Source organism: Abrus precatorius, unplaced genomic scaffold (assembly GCF_003935025.1).
Source record: "Abrus precatorius isolate BTA unplaced genomic scaffold, Abrus_2018 Scaffold3, whole genome shotgun sequence".
Lineage (NCBI taxonomy): Eukaryota > Viridiplantae > Streptophyta > Magnoliopsida > Fabales > Fabaceae > Abrus > Abrus precatorius.
The window spans coordinates 28,575,715-28,593,427 of NW_020874373.1; the positions used below are offsets into that span (position 1 = coordinate 28,575,715).

At 33.5% G+C, this 17,713-nt stretch overlaps 1 non-coding gene across 1 annotated transcript; it reads left to right on the forward strand.

Moving 5' to 3' along the window:
- Nucleotides 1–390: 390 nt before the first annotated feature.
- On the forward strand, nt 391–496 carry LOC113864075. Its single transcript, XR_003504679.1, has one exon. It is a non-coding gene; the product is annotated as a small nucleolar RNA R71 (small nucleolar RNA).
- The last annotated feature ends 17,217 nt before the right edge of the window (nt 497–17,713 follow it).

Below are 17,713 nucleotides of genomic sequence, written 5' to 3' on the forward strand. Positions count from 1 at the left end.
GCCTTGGAATAAAGGTGGTCTGTTTTGGAAACCAGGTGGTCCTTGTGGTTGTCTAAAATTATTTACATAGTTCCCACCATAGTTTCCAATCGCATCTACCTGATGCATCTCTGGCTCGGCACTTTGGATTACACCAAGCTGACAACCTGAAATACTGTGACCTGGAACACCACATAACTCACAGACAACATTAGTAGTACCTGCTCCTAGTTTATCAAATTTAACAGACAAAGTCTCTACCTTAGCAGTAAGTAAAGAGACAACATCTAGAGAGTACATAGTTCCTCCATGTTTTTGCTCATGAAGGCACCGCCAGCTGCAGCATCTAGCGTCACTTTCTGGTTTGGAGATAGCCCATTATAGAAAATGTGCACGGTCAACCAGCGCTCAATCCCGTGGTGTGGGCATTCCCGAAGCATTTCTTTATACCTCTCCCAAGCATCATATAAAGTTTCATCATCTTTTTGGATGAAAGTGATGATTTGTTTCCTTAACTGGTCTGTTTTACTGCGTGGGTAGTACTTGTTGAGGAAAGCGTGAGACAACTGCTCCCATGTTGAAATTGACCCTTCTGGAAGCGAATACAACCAAGCTCTAGCTTTATCTCTCAAAGAGAACGGGAAAAGTCTTAACCGGATTGTATCACTTGAAACTCCATTTACTTTGAGTGTATCACAGTACTCAAGGAAAATTTGGAGATGCAAATTCGGGTCTTCGGAAGGCAGTCCACCAAACTGGTTTTGTTGAACCATCGAGAGCAAGGATGGCTTCAACTCAAAGTTGTTCGCTTCAATGGTAGGCCTTGTGATGCTAGGCCTCCTACTCATTGAGTTTGGTGTTACAAAATCACGGAGTGCTCTGTTTTCTGGATCAGTCATCTGACCGTGGTTTGTTGAAACAAAGGCTTGTTGTTTGCTCTGCTCTCGTTGTCTTCGGAGAAATCTGATCTTACGGAGGGTCCGTTCAATTTCGAGGTCGAAGATGTCTTTGAAACTAATAGTACTTCGCATAAAAGAGCCTGCAAAATCCACAGAAATACAATAATCAAAGTGTAGTTCTGCAGAAAAATATTGACCCAAACCAGAAAAATAATGCAGAAAATTTAAAAGGTCTAATCTAACTAAATCACCGCTTAGCCAATATTGGGGGAAACACAATCCCCGGCAACGGCACCAAAAACTTGATAGTCGTTCCGCAAGCATACAGGGTATCGCTTAATAAAAAGTTATCGTTCCCTCAGAGATTGTGCCCAAGTACTAGTTCACAGTGATTCAATTATCCAGACAAATCATTTCAAAGAGAATATGTTGCATAATGAATTGAAAACCAAAAACTATTGACAAAAGATTCAGATTGAAAACTTCCTTGAGAATCAAGATGAATTAAAAATTCTTGGGAGTCGGTAGGTTCATATGTCATGTACCAAATTTAAAGCAATTCATTTCCCCATTATTCAATTTCTATTTCTAAGGTGTATTTTCCTTAATTGATTAGTTCATTTCTCTCGAAACCCCACTAACGTACCTAATTACCAAAGAGCCACGTTCAATTCGTTAAGTAGATCCCTTACGCTTTATGAAAATCCAATTACCCCTCAAAGAGCTTTGTCTACTTTCGTAACCCAAATCCCAGGTTCAATTCCATGCTTTTCGAACGATATGTCGATCTCTCAATCGTCCATATTGTTTAAACTCATCTAACCTTATCTCTAAGCCATTAGAAGCATTAGGTTCTCATGGAAATGAATAGAAAACAAAAATCCAATAACAGATAAATTCAAAGTATTCAAATTTGATACAAAAACATATTTCCCTTAATCCCAAGAATGAGATTTAGTGTGCCATAGAAATGATGATTACTAAGCCACAATACAATAAATCAAACCCAACATAGAAGAAAATTAAAAACAAAAAAGGGGTCCGAAAATAAAGGAAATGTTCTCACTATGTCCTCTGAATCTTCTTCCTCAGTCTGCCAAAAAACCAATGTTCTTAAAATCTTGATCTCTTGATCTTCTCGTTCTTTTTCTCCGTCTGCCCAAGAAAAACTAAAAAACTCTTTCCATTCGTGGTTCCTTTTTCTTTTTTGTTTTCTTTTTTTATCAGAAACCGCTCCGCTAATTAAAGGAAGTGCAGAACGTGCAAAATCCACTGCCAGTGAGAAAAACCCATGGCCAGTGGATCATGACAAGGACCCAGACATGCTCAATTTTCCCTTCCATGCAGCAAGAACCACGGCCAGTGGGAAAAATCCACTGGTAGTGGATTTTTTACGCCACTGTGCCATTTTCCAGTGAGGTCCACAGCCAGTGGGAAAAACCCACTAGCAGTGGACTTATCTTAACTTCACCAAAATGCTCTTTGACAATGTTTTAAGGCTTAGGAGTGTTCTTTTTCATGTATCTTTTCTCCATAGTGCAATCCAAGAGTTGATATGGCTTTATTTTTGTGCTTTTAGTGGCTTGAACTCATTTCCATTCATCAAATGCTTCATCAAATGCCTCTCGTTTCTAAGTTTATGAACCTATAACAAAGCTATTCCTGCAAAACTGAGACACTCGAATAACATGTGCGGAATGAAGGAAAACAATTGGAATTAAAGGGAAAACTAACACAAATAAATTAGAAAACTCAAACAAAACACCACTAAAAATAATGTGAACTAGACACCTATCAGGTACCTAGATTTGAGTTTGATTACCAAGAAAAGCAATTAATTATGTACCATCCTAGTGGACTTATTATGGAAGAAGGAGTTGAATCCATAACAAAACTTGACTTGAACATAAGTTGAGCAGGCCTAGGTAACGTAATTATTAGTTTTGCCTAGTTATAACTCAAAAAAATTTGAAAGAAGAATAGTAATGCAGTGTCAAGGTAGAGATGCAAAAAACAAAGTGTATCAATAACAATCTAGAGTGGCCTTTTGGTATGGTACAAGTTTTGGAACACAGTGGAGAATGCAAAGTATTATGTTCAAGATCCTACTAATGACGGGATGGCAAGATGAACTCAATGGTTAAGGAGGCAAGCCTTATCATGTCCCTAACTTAGCCATGATTATTCTTAGTAGAAATTGTCGTGGTGTGAAGGCTATTGCAACAATTTGAGAATTAGAGAAACTTTGTTATAAGCTTAAGCTTGTCATTCTTTTTCTAATGGAAAGAGAGCTGCTAGTAGTAAAATGGAGTTCATTAAGTATAAATTGAAGTTTTAGAATAGTTTTATGTGGACTCAGTGGAGCTAGATAGAGGTTTATCCATATTTTGGGATAGATTAATATACTCGAAGGTTTTATGTTACTCTCTAAACTTTGTTCACATCAATGTAGTTTTGATCAAAGAATCCTAATCTTGGAGTTGCACATTCGTCTATGTGAATCCAACTTTCAAAGGTAGGAAGTGTAATATCCTTATTTTATTTACACAATTTGTAAAATAATTTATATTGAAAAGAGGAAATAAAATAGATTTACTTATATTCATAGTGAAAAATTTGATAAAATTTAAAACTTTCATCTTTATTACTTAGTTTATAAAATGTACAAGTATTAAAATGATAGAAGAGGAGTATACATTTGTCATTTCATCACAACTTATGAATAAATTTAAGCCAAGACTGAAATAAAATATACATATGTTAACCTTCATTAATATACAAAAGTTAGATAATTAAAAACCATAATTACAAATACTTTACAACTCATACATAATTTACAAAGAAACAAAACCATAGTACCAGTCTCCTGCTTTAAGGTAAACTAAGTTAATCTTTCAAAGTAGTTGTGATCATAAAAGGTATATATAAAATTCGTAGTTGTCAGGGTTCTAACTATCTCTCTCTCTCTATCTATATATAAATAAATAACTATATATATATATATATATATATATATATACACTAAGAGTATGGTGGATCTTATCATTGAGAGGGTAATGAAAAGGAATATTATATCTCATCGTCATTTCTAAGGTGAAAATGTTCCTCACTCATTACTATAGTCTACAACAAATTTATAAAAACATATATGTCGCCACTCTCTAAAAACATGATTTAATCTACTACTAACCAACCACTTAGGTAAGGATGAGCCTATTTCACATTACTAAATATGATCACAATCAACCCCAAATCATACATGAATAAATAACATCAATCAATCAGAATAACAATTATATCCTACAATAAGTTTTATGTACATACAATGCTCATTAACCTTATAATTCATTCTTTCTATAGAGATTCTTTTATTCCTCATCTCATCATTCTTTGCCTTTGGGATCCCTTGAGGTCTTATTTTTTACATAGATAGTTGTTGGCTAACCGCAGCTACATAGATACAACGTATACCAACCTGTCCCTTCTTACCAAAAGCATGGTTAGGAGTTTAGGTTAAGAAATGAGTGTGAGGCCTGTGGTGCTTTTACTCTCGTTAGTTATTCACAAATTAAAGAAAAGCATCCGCCATCCTTATTTTTTCAAGATTTCCAAAATCGCCTCCTCTTTCACACTCATAGTGTATCTCTGTACTATCCATACATGTCCATGTTACTTTTCCTTTCTCATCATAACCTTGTTCTTTTCCTCCTTTCTTATCATAACATAAATTTGTCACTTATCACATATTATATTTTTTTTCTACTTATTCAACTTCACTTTTATAGCATGCATCAATCAACCATGCCGAAGGTCAGACACCTCCGGATTCAGTCCAAAACGTACATATTCAATACCACATATAACTTAAGTCATCAAGGAACTAAATCATTAATAGTTTTACTCAAACACATATTTACAAACAAAGAACAAATAACAATTTATCCACAAGAGCACAAAATACATCATGTTCTCAGTAATGGAAAAATAGAACTCTCCTTACCTTGAAATGAAGGTGTAAAAAAAGATTTAAGAAGGATCTTACTTAAAGAGTGGAGTTCTTAAATATCACAAAAAAAATCATTTTGAAAGTAAGAAACAGAGAAATAACTAAAGAACATATAACTAAGCTCCAAGAACTTACTTGAAGATAATTAAGGTGAACTTCCAAGCTCAGATTCAAAGAAAGATTGAGGTTTAAGAAAATTTTATGAGAGAAAAAGTGAAAAATTAGAGAAAACAGAGGAGACGTTGTGACTTGGATTATAATACCTTTAAAAAATTTCTTTTTCTGCTGCCATGTCAATTTCTCTAGATGATATTGGAGGCTTTAAAATTTACCTTGTCAGCAAACCATGACCTTTCAATGTCAGCAAACCATGACCTTTAAAATTTGCCATATCAGGAAAATTTTCTTGTATCTCCTCTGTTGCATATGATAATGAAGTTCCTTTCAGCCTTAACAAATGGTCTGCAATAACATTATCCTTGTCCTTTTTCTCACAAATTTTTAGATCAAATTCCTGCAGCAATAATATCTAACGAAGTAGTCTTGGTTTAGACTCTTTCTTGAAAAATAAAAATTTCAGAGCAGCATGATATGTGTGGATAATCACTTTGGATCCTATGAGATATGATCTGAATTTTTCCAAAGTAAAAACTACTGCAAGTAATTCTTTTTATGTTGTGGCATAATGTGTTTGTGCCTCATTTAAAATCCTACTTGCATAATAAATTGTGTGAAAAACTCTACCTATTTTTTGTCTTAAAACTGCTCTTATAGCAAAGTCACTAGTATCACACATAACTTCAAATGGAAGATTCCAATTAGGTGTAGTGATAATAGGTGTAGTGATCAAATTCCTCTTAATAACATTAAAAGCATGCAGACAGTTTTCATAAAAAATAAAGGGAGTGACTTTGTACAAAAGTGTGCAAAAGGGTTTAACAATTTTTGAAAAATCCTAGATAAATCTGTGATAAAAACCAACGTGGCCTAGGAAACTCCTTATCCTTCTAACACTGGATGGTGGTGGCAAATTTTCTATGACTTCTACCTTTGCTCTATCTACCTCTATACCCTTGGCAGAAATCTTATGTCCTAATACAATACCCTCTTGGACCATAAAGTGACATTTTCCCCAGTTGAGAACTAGGCTCATCTCTATGCATCTCTGCAATATGCAAGATAAATTTTTCAGATAAAGGTCAAATGAATGCCCAAAAATAGAAAAATCATCCATGAAAATTTCTATAGACTTCTCTATCATGTCAGAAAAATGGCAGGCATGCACTCCTAGAATGTTGCACAGCCCAAAGGGCATTCTACGATATGCAAATACACCGAATGAGTAGGTGAAGGAAGTTTTCTCTTGATCTTTCAGGTTAACCACAATCTGGTCTTACCCAGAATAACAATCCAAAAAGCAGTAGAACTCTTGTCTAGCTAGTCGCTCCAACATTTGGTCCATGTATGGAAGTGGAAAATGATCCTTGTGTATGGCTTGGTTCAATTTCTGATAGTCGATGCACATCCTCCACCCTGTCACAATAAGCCCTCCTTTCTTGGGTATCACTTGTACTGGGTTAACCTATTCACTATCAGAAATGAGATAAATCATTCCCGCTACTAAAAGTTTCACACTTCCTTTTTCACAACCTCTTTCATTGCTGGATTTATTCTCCTCTGTGGCTACACCATAGGTGTAAATTTGTCTTCTAATTTAATCTTGTGCATGCAGAATGTGAGACTGATTTTCTTTAGATCTTCAATAGATCATCCTATTGCTGCCTTATACTCCCTTAAAATACATATTTAAGGTGGGAGTGCTTTTTTCCAATTCTTCAGCACTTGTAATTTTCTGCAATATAGGTTGAGCGTCCAACTGTTGTACAATCTCCTCTAATTCTTCATCATTATTCATAACTACATTCGTTAGAGCTTTCTTCAATGAGTCTGCATAATTTTCTACATCACACCTTTTTGTTGTAATTAAAGAATCTACCATGTCCATCTTAAAGCAAGTTTCCATTTCATCATCCGAGTGCTGTATTGCCTCAAAAACTTTGAAAGTCACCTTGTCATCATGCACCCTTAACATCAATTGACCTTATTGTACATCAATCAACGCTCTTCTAGTGGCTAGAAAGGGTCTTCTTAGGGTCACGGCCACTTCAAAATCTTCATCCATATCCAAGATAATAAAATCTACTAGAAAAATTAGTTTTTCCACCTTCACCAACATATCTTCCATTATACCATGTGGGTACTTGATAGATCGGTCAGCTAGTTAGAGAGTCATTCTTGTAATTTTAACTTCACTCACTCCTAATTTCTTCATGATGGAGAGCAACATTAAGTTGATGTTGGCCCCCAAGTCGCATAAAGCCTTTCCAATGGTCACATTCCCTATAGTGCAGGAGATTGTGAAGCTATCCGGCTCTTTCAACTTTGGAGGCAACTTTTGCTGCAAAATAGCACTACATTTTTCAATCAAGGTGATTGTAGCATCCTCCTTCAATTTCTTCTTCTTTGAAAGCAAGTCTTCCATAAACTTGGCATTCAAAGGCATTTGCTCTAGTACTTCTACAAATGATATATTTATGTGCAACTTCTTGAAAATGTCCAAGAATTTGAAAAATTGCTCTTCCTTCCCCTTGTTCTTATGGAGATGTGGATATGGCAACTTAACATAAGGAGGGAGAATTTGAGGCTTGTATGAATCTTCCAAAATTTGTTTCTTAAATCTATCCCAATATGTCTTATTCACCACCAATTTCTGTTTTGATAGATTTTTCTCTTTTTTTTTTCAATTTCCAATTCTAGTTGTTGTTCTGCTAACTCTTCTTCTTATCTAGCATTTGAATCATCCTCTTTTTCAAGTGGGTTTTTCTTAGATTGTGGCTCCATTACTTTCCCACTTCTTGTAATGATTGCTTGGCAAAATTCTTTTGAATTTTTTACTGTATTTTGAAAAATGATCCTTGAGCTGGTTCACTGATTTTCTTAATAATTTGCCCCATTTGGTTTTCTAGGTTCTTGATGGAAGCTTATTGATTAGCCATCCTTGTGCTTGAGTCTTGCATAAACAAGTTGGTAGTCTGTGTTAGTTGCAAAAGTGCCTACTCAATGGTGGATACTTGTTCTGAAACTTAGGGTTGTTGCATAGGTCCATAATTCTGAAAATCCTACTACTGCCAATGTCCATTCTGTTGGAATTGCTTGCTGTTGGACTATGAGAATTGAGGTGGAGCTTATGGCCTTGCAAAAAAATTCATATTTGGCCTAAGGTTCTGTTGATTTGAGGCTAGGTATACAAGCCTCTGTTGGAAATTCTGCTGCTGCTGGCAAGGTGCCCTTTGAGGGAAATTCTGTTGTTGCCATGGTAAGTTGTTCATGTAACTCACTTGTTCAAGAAAAGATTGCTGCATAAACTCTTCTTTGTATTTACTATCCTCATGATATTCCTCTTGGCTGGTGGAAGTTACATAGTATACTGGTTTGTTCCCTTTTAACTTCATGTTTTCAAGTTTGGCATTAAGAGAATTCAATTTCTATGACATCAATTTGTTCTGAGCCAGTAATGCATCTAAGGTGTTCAGTTCTAGCACACCCTTTTTTGAAGAATTCCTTTCCTTGTGATTGTAATTATTAGACGCCATAACTTCATTACCTTTTTGTTGCAAATTTCTACTACCACTCTATTTTGATTAATGTTTAAATCATTAGTATTGTGCAAATAATTTGGTTTAAACAATCTTTCTTCGATGTAGAAATTTTATTTTTCTACGTGTAGTCTTCTGCAATTTTTTTGTGTGTGAAATTTTGGTTAATGTTTCAGTTGTTAATAAGCAGTTCATGTTTGTGCAATTCGCGTCCTTGTAGGGTAAAGTTATTTGTGCATTTTCATTTCCCTTTTTATTTTCTTTAAAAGCTTTATTATTCTAACCTTTCATGTTCTTGCTATTTCTGTTTTCTCTTCTATCTTGTTTTCCAGCATTGATGCTGCATTTTGCATTCTATTTCTCTTATTAAATTACTAATCTGCTGCAAGTTATGTTTTCTCTTCTCTTCATCCTTAAATTTGTGTGCATTCATTTATTTGTTATGTTGCATATGGTTAAATTTGCATATATTGGCTCTTTGTTAAGTGTCCATTATGTGGTTATTATCTTTTGAGAATGGGGTTAGGCACTGTTTACGCAGTAAAGCATTTTCCAATATTTTAAATTATTGTGTATTCTCCTAGTCTCTATCTCTCTATGTTCCCTTTTTGAAGAATTGTTTTGGAACTTTACGCAAACATGGCTTATTACCTTGTATGCACTTTGTTTCTGCACTTGGAAAGGAAGCTTTTTATAAATTTCTCCTTTCTTAACTTGTGTTTTGAAATTATTTTCAAATGTTGTTTGAGTGCAGTTCCCTAAATATTTTTCACTGTTATTAATTCTTGAACATTATTCAACAGTGATATACTTTATTGTGCTTTACTTTGTCTTTGTGAGTTTTTATCTTGGTTTATGCAATGTTGTCAAATTCTTATTCTTAAGTGCTCAAAATTCTAGTTCATACACAGTGGACATATGCAATCTTAATTTTATTTTACTGCAAAAAAAAATTAATTCAGCGTGCCATAGTTTCAATTTTAATGCAATTCAATTCTTTATTTTACAACACTTGGAGGCACATTATTTTAATTTTTGCATGCTGTAAGTGCAAGTACATATGCAGTAGCTACATAATTCTTCTAATGAATTGAAATATGTACATGTTCTTTTAGTCTTGTGTTCAAATTTGATACATGCTGGCTGCATTCATTGATCAAACAATTATACTAAGCTTGGGAACATAAACATCTTGTTATTGACATGTTATCAGATTGAGATAATTTTCAGTGCTATATTTTATGATTTTGTGCAGTATGCATCCATACTTATTGCCTTGTTTTTTTTGCTGAAAATTTTTGCAAAATTTTGTGTACTCATTGATTCAACCTTTCATTATGCATACTGCACAATACATAGCATTTTATGATATTGCATGATCTATATTGTAAATATGGTCCACTGTGTTCATGGTTAATTGTTTTACATTCATAGTTTATAATGCACCTTCTCTGTAGTCTCACCAATTCAATGCACTGATCTTGTCAAATTTATTTAGTTAAGCTTTGTTTCATAATTTTATTTGAGTGTGTCTCTTGACTAGTGCACAAGTTCTGAAATTTTTCTTAAAAATTGTGTAAATCCCCTCATTACCATTGCAACTGAAATTTATTTTAACTCATTAATGGTGATGTATGCCCTTAGCAATTCAGAACTTGTCAATTGGCAATTTTATTCAGAATTCATTCAAATTGCTGTTCAATCTTGCGATTTTGTCATGCCTATCATAAAGGTTAATCAATTATCTGATTCTCTTTACTTTTTTTTTATGACAGATGAAGAGAAAATTTCTTGCCAATAGACCCAAAAGATCCAGAATTGAGCTCTTTGAATCAGAAAGTGAAGAACAATTTAGCATAGGTCCCTTTCACACCCCCTTCCATGAAAATTACCACAACTCCAACATCATACTCAGAAAAATCATTGAAGACTGTGGTTTTAAACTCAATGAAGAAGAAGTTGAACCCATCTAGCTCAACATTCAAGTGAGGAATTGGGAGCATTTTTGTGGCTTAATAGGAAAAAGGTTTCAAACCCTGGTAAGGGAATTTTATGGTAATGGAAGAACTGACCCCCAATCTGTCCCAATAGTACACAATGGTCAGAGAAACCAAGGTCTCATTTACTCCAAGAGTAATCGATAGAGTGCTGCAGATTACTCGCGCTAATGTTGGATCTGCAAGGGATGATTATAGTGACCTCTTGGAACAAATTCCAGATTATGAAGCTATAATCAGAATTCTTTGTAAACTGAGTTCTAAATGGAGACCCTTGGAGAGTGCTAAACCAAGGAGCTTATTAGTGGCTGACTTATTATTTATACCCAGAACTTGGTTTCAGTTCATCATCGGGTCCCTCACGCCTATTCTCCAAGACACTATATTGCTATTATGACATGCCTAGCTTCTATATTGTATTATAATGGGTATGGAAGTCAATGTGGGAAAGATCATTCACCAAGAGATGAGGCAAATCATGGATGATGACAGTCAAAAATCATTGGCTTATCCTTTATTGATTACCGTATTATGTGAAGATGCCAAGGTCACCATTGATCCGAATGACATCCCAGTCCAAATACCCAAATGGATCACTGTAGTCACCATTTCTACCTTTGCTTAAAGTTCACACAGGCGCCCAAAGAGACCACCTAGCAACCCAATAGTTGCAGCTTCTTCTTCATCTACAATGACCAGTAAGCAACAACTTAATTTGGTGCTGGATGAAATAGCTCAATTGCATAAATCACAAGCCTAGTTACAAAAGTTCACAACTAAGCAAGCACAACTACTTATGCAAGGAATGATGTAGTTAGAAGCTAAAGTGGACCGCATTGCAAAGGACTTACAAGTAAATGATGAAGAACAAGAAGGTCCCTCATGTTCAGAGTTGTTGCGTCTGATATGTGCTAAAAATCCTACAGAGGATGAAGATGATGCAGAAGAAGACATTTGATTTTGCTGCTGTGTTTTGCTTTATTTTCCTTTTGTTGTTTTTCTTTTATGTTTCATTGTTATTTTGATTTTTCATGCTTTAAGTTTCAGAACTTTTATTTTTACTTTTGAGGAACCTTGCTGCCTATGCACACTTTGTTAATTTCCCGTTATCTACATGTTTTGCTTCTTGTCTTTCTTTATTGCTAATATGTCTAGCTGTTGTAACACGAGAGCAGGAGGCAAGTACCAAGCCTTTGATTGCTCCACACACTCAGGGGAGTCCCCTTCTGCATTTTTTTTCTTCTGCCATTTGTGCGCTTATTTTACAAACCAAATTCTCCCCATGTACATATATTTTATTGCTATAATTGTTGAACCCCACTAAATTCAGTAGATGTCTATATCACTCTTGCATAGATCCCATAGTTACAAACATCACTAGCACATTTTGCATCTTGTTGAACATCATGTTGATTTAAATTTCATCAAATTTTTTGTGTTAGCAATTGAGCCTATTTGTCATTTTTGAGAGCATGTTTGCTGTGATTGTCATTTTCTTTGTAAGATTTGTCAACTTTTTACTTTCTCTTAATGTGCTTTCATATTATAAGGTGATTGAGGCCATTTTTTATTGCACAGTTATTTAACTATATTGCCAACCTTTCTTTTATCCTTGTTTAACCCGTTGAGCCTAACTACTTTCTCTCCTGCATATTATCAACCTCAGCTCATAGTGAAAAGCCAGTTTGTTCCTCCTTATGACTTAGAAATTATGAGCACCTCTTTGAATAACTTAAAACTTTTAAGTTTGAGGTTGTACTATTAGTTCCTTGAGGACAATCATTGTTTTTAAGTTTGGGGTGGTATCTATTTGAAAAATTAGGTAGTCAGTTGTTATTAAAAGGAAGCAAACTCAAATTTCAAATTAATGTAAAGAAATTCTTGATATAAAGAAAATTGATGTTTGCTTGTGATTATCAAAAATTTATTTTGCTGTTGCAAGAGGGAAAAAGGGCAGTTTACTAGAATTCTAAAATCCTATTCATGTAGAAAAAGAAAAGAATTTTCTTGAGGACAAGAAAACATTTAAGTATGGGGTTGTGATGAGTCACTAACTCATCTAGAAAATTAAAGATTTTTGGCATATTTCATTGAATTTAAATTATAAGTTAATACAATTAATTGAAAAATTCAATAGAATGTTGTAATTGCTAGAAAATTGATGGATCATTCATATTTTGATGATTGACATTTGAATTTTGAAGGGATTAGAAGGAAATTGACAATTGGACTTAAAGAGTAGAAGTTGAGTGCTGCAGGACACAATTATGGAGACACGATGCTGATAGGGCATATAAAAGCAAAATTTTCTGAAAAAGACGACATCTTTTATCTTTCATTTTTCTTACATTCTAGAGGCACAGAAATTTAGGTTTTTGTATAGTTTACGTAGAAATGGTAGCTAGGACAATTTTTTTACTTCCTTTCTAGAAGATTCTTATAGGAACTTGGGCTATATTTCCTTTTTCTCTTATTTTTGTAATGGAACAGTAGCTTCTCTCATTTCACTTATCTGCTGTAAGCTATTTCTGTGAACATGATTTTTTTTTCAACCATATATTTCAGTTTTAGTTTATTTACTTCCATTATGCCTAGCTAAATATCTTGGGGTTGAGTGAGGATGAACCTATTCTTTTACCCTTTGCAATGAACTAAGCATTGAATATAATTCAAGATACAAGCTTTAATCTAATATTTTGATTCTGAACTTAATGTCTTTCTGTTCTACGTGAATGGGGTTGATGAAAAAGAGCTAATGCTAAACCTTTTTTATTTTATCTAAGGAATTAGGAAGCTAAATTCGTTTTAGAACTAATTAACCAAGGAATTGGGATTGGGTGTTTTAGAAAATTTGACTATTAAATGAAGTTGTATTTTGAGTTATACATATATTTTTATGCAAAGGGAAAAGGATAAGGGATTCTGAACTTACCCTACTTTTTAATTGTTTTTAGACCCACTTTCAGTAATTAAGGCATTTACATTCTGTAGTTATTTTGGTTATTGTTCCACGTTTTAGTTTTTCAGTTTCTACTTATTTATCAATTTCAATTCTAACACTCTTAATTCAGTTCTTACAATTCTGCATATATTTAATTTTTGCTCTATTTATACTCGATTTTTGGTAACCCAACTAGTGTCATTCTTTTGGTTTGGTACTTAGCATTAATCCTTGTGAATGATAAATCTATTTTGTAACTTCAACGATTTGGTGCACTTGCCAAAAAGTTATCAATCAACTCCAAATCATATATGAATAAATAACATATCAATCAATCAAAATAACAATTATATCCTACAATAAGGTTTATGTACATACAATGCTCATTAACCTTATAATTCATTCTTTCTATAGAAATTCTTTTATTCCTTATCTCATTATTCTCTGCCCTTAGGATCTCTGGAGGTCTTCTTGTTTGCATAGATTGTTGTTGGTTTGCTACAGCTACACGGATTCAACGTATGCTAACCTGGCCTCTCTTAACAAAAGCATGGTCAAGAGTGTAGGTTAGAAAATGAGTATGAGGCCTGTGGTACTTTTACTCTCATTAGTTGTGCACAAATTAAAGAAAAGCATCCACCACCTTTATTTTTTCAAGATTTTTAAAATTGCCTCCTCTTTCACGCTTACAATGTATCTCTATACTATCCATACATGTCCATGTTACTTTTCCTTTCTCATCATAACCTTGTTCTTTTCCTCCTTTCTTATCATAACATAAATTTGTCACTTATCACATATTATATCTTTTTCTACTTATTCAAGTTCACTTTTATAGCATGTATCAATCAACCATGCCAAAGGTCAGATACCTCTAAATTCAGTACAAAACGTACATATTCAATACCATATATAATTCAAGTCATCAAGTAACTAAATCATCAATAGTTTCACTCAAACACATATTTACAAACAAAGAACAAACAACAACTTATCCACAAGAGTACAAAATACATCATGTTCTCATTAATGAAAAAATAGAACTCTCCTTACCTTGAAATGAAGGTGTAGAGAAAGATTTGAGAAGGACCTCGCTTAAAGAGTGAAATTCTTCTTAAATATCACAAAAGAGATCATTTTGAAAAGTAAGAAAGAGAGAAATAACTAAAGAACAGATAAATAAGCTCAAAGAACTTACTTGAAGACAATTAAGGTGAACTTCTAAGCTCAGATTCGTAGAAAGATTAAGGTTTAAGATAGATTTTCTGAGAGAAAAAAGTGAGAAATCAGAGAGAACAAATGAGAGGTCATGACTTGGGTTATAATCCAAGTTTTCTAAGTTGAAAATTCTTAAATACCCTTAACTTATGACATTCTTGCTATAGCAAAAAGTACAACAAACCATTTTCTTGCTACAGCAAAAAAACTAGACAATATTTTTCATTTGTTATCCGTCATTCTAGTTATAGTGAGAAATCCTTGCTACAATGACATAATCCCTTGATACAGCGAGAGAATCTCTCGCTACAGCGAGAATGTTGGGTCATTCTTATCCACTTCTCTCTACAGCAAGAAGGTTCCAGAGAGCCTAATTTTGGATGATTTCTTTCGCTACAGCAAGACATATCTCGCTATAGAGAAAAATTCTACAACTTCTACACCTTAAACTCTCATTATTTCAAAAAACATGTATAAACAATTAACATACAATACAAAAATAATAAATAACAAAAACAAGGGTGTTACATGAAGTTTCTATAGGATAAAATTATAGGATTTCAGATAGATAGGATTAGTCCTTTGTGATGTACAAGGGACATTAATGAAATCCTCTACTAATATGAAAAGGAGAGGTTATGCTCACAATTATACCAAAAAATTTGACACTTAAAATAATTTTTGGATAGGTGAAGATTAATAGATTTAGAATTGAAATATTGTAAATTCACATTGAGTAGTAATCAAAGGTGTTAGTTAAGTGGTTAATGGATTAAATTTTCAAGGAGACAATTTCTCTCTTATGTTATAAGACAACTCTTCTTGTTGTATATTCAGACTATTTATTAGTATTGCTAGACAACATACTAAGAAGAAGTAGTGATTTTTTTTTTAAATATGAAGCTTTTTAGGAAGAAAATACAAAGTGTAGAAAAGTGGTCAATTCAAGGTGGAAAAGTGAATACAAATGAATTAGAGAGAGCCCTCTCTTTATAAAGTAAAGAAACCTTCTTTTGAAGCAGATAAGGAGATTAACAAACTAAAATTCCAACCGCAAGTTATCACCAATGGGCCTAAGGAGGGTTTTCACTTAGATGCAATGCTAGTTATTAAGGCAAAAATTTGAAAATTGATAAATATTTTCTATACTTGATCCTACATTGTAATTCATGAATGATAATTGAGACTTTTGAGCTATTCATTGAGAGAATTTATTATTATTAAGTTCATTTTATTCATATTTCAGGAAAAAGGATCAAGAAGTGAGAGCTTAAAAGACATTGGGAATTGAAACACACAAAGAACCAGAGATATACATGGGCAAGTACACGTCCGTGTATATGAGCATGTATCTCACTGGTCGCGTCAATTGAAGTGTATCATCAAAACCAGAGATATACACAGTCAAAGTACATGGCCGTGTACTTTTCATGAAAGTTGTGAAGTACAATTTTTGGAGACTAGATATGTACACGGCCAAAGTACATGGTCATGTACATGGGCGTGCACTTTTCAAGAAAGTTGTGAAGTGCAATTTTTAGAGACTAGAGATGTACATGGCCAAAGTACATAGGCACATAGGCGTGTACTTTTAACATGCGTCAGAACTTAAATTTCTGCGAGAATATGAGCCCTTGGGCCACTGATATAAAAGGGAATTTCGCATAGAAACCTAGGGGACAGTGTTTTTTAGGAGAAGAAAGACTCGGAGACGGCTAGAGGATGGGATCAAGCACTTTTATTCATCTCTTTTGTAATTTTAGTTTTAAGATGTTTAGGTTCTAATTTTCCTTTGAGTATCTAGACGTAATGAATCCTAATTGACCAAATTTTCTGGAATTCTTCTAATACTATTTCATGTTCTTTTCTCTTGAGTTTAATTGAGTAGTATCAATTTTCTTCCATCTTGTTTTCTTGATTGAATTTGAGTAAAATTCCTGCATGAAATTAACATTGCTCAATTAAAAAGACTTGAATGTATTTCTAGAGATAGAAAGAAGTAATTTTATTTATTAGGATTAACCCTAATTATGGAATTCATAATGAACTTAATGCAACTTAGGGGTATTAATTAAGGAAGAGATTCTGATTGATCAACCGAGGGTTATGAATCATTATCCTTGAGAAAGGTATTGATTTAAAATCAGAATTTCCTGCAGCGATAAGGGTTTGGAACTAAGTAGTTGAAGAAGAATTTCAGTTATTTAGACACTTAGGAGGATTTACAGTCTAGATACTTGCCTATTTTCCTTGAATACCTTTAGTCATACCTTTCTATAATTTATTATCATAAGAAATTTGTTCCTTTCAATTTATTATTCTTTTAATTTTAGCAATTTTATCAACAAAATTTATTTTTCATATTCATCAACAATTGCACAATTAAGGAAGTAATTCTTAATAACAGTCCCTGTAGATACGACACTTGATACTCTATTTTTCATAATATTACTCTGACAATGGGTACACTTGCCCAGTAATCGATTTTTACACATAAAAAATCATGAATGTAAGAAGAGATATATTAGGTCCAAGGGTCTAAACTAAAATACATACAATAATGGGACAACAACACAACTTTCTTTCATGCAACCATAGTAAAGAGAAAAGATAGAAATACACTAGAACAGATCAAGACAGTAGTGGTGAAAAGGTTAAAGGCCAATCAAATATCATGAAAGAAGATGTTTCATATTTCTAACAAATGTTCACTATTAAAGGGACTTATCTAATAGATGAAAGTCTTAAAAAGGTGCTTAGGATCGTTTTCAACTATATGAATTAGGAGTTGCTTAAGCTAGTATCATGTAAAGAGATTCACGAGTTAATTTTTAGGATATGTAGTCTTAAAGCACCAAGACCTCACAGACTTAAGGGCTATTCTTAAAAAAAATTAGGAAACTGACAAGATAAAAGTTTGAGGTTGTTCAGAGTTTTCTTTTATTCAAGACATGTTACTAGGTGAAATTAATGAAACAGCTATCTCCCTGTTCAAAAGATACATATACTAGAAAATA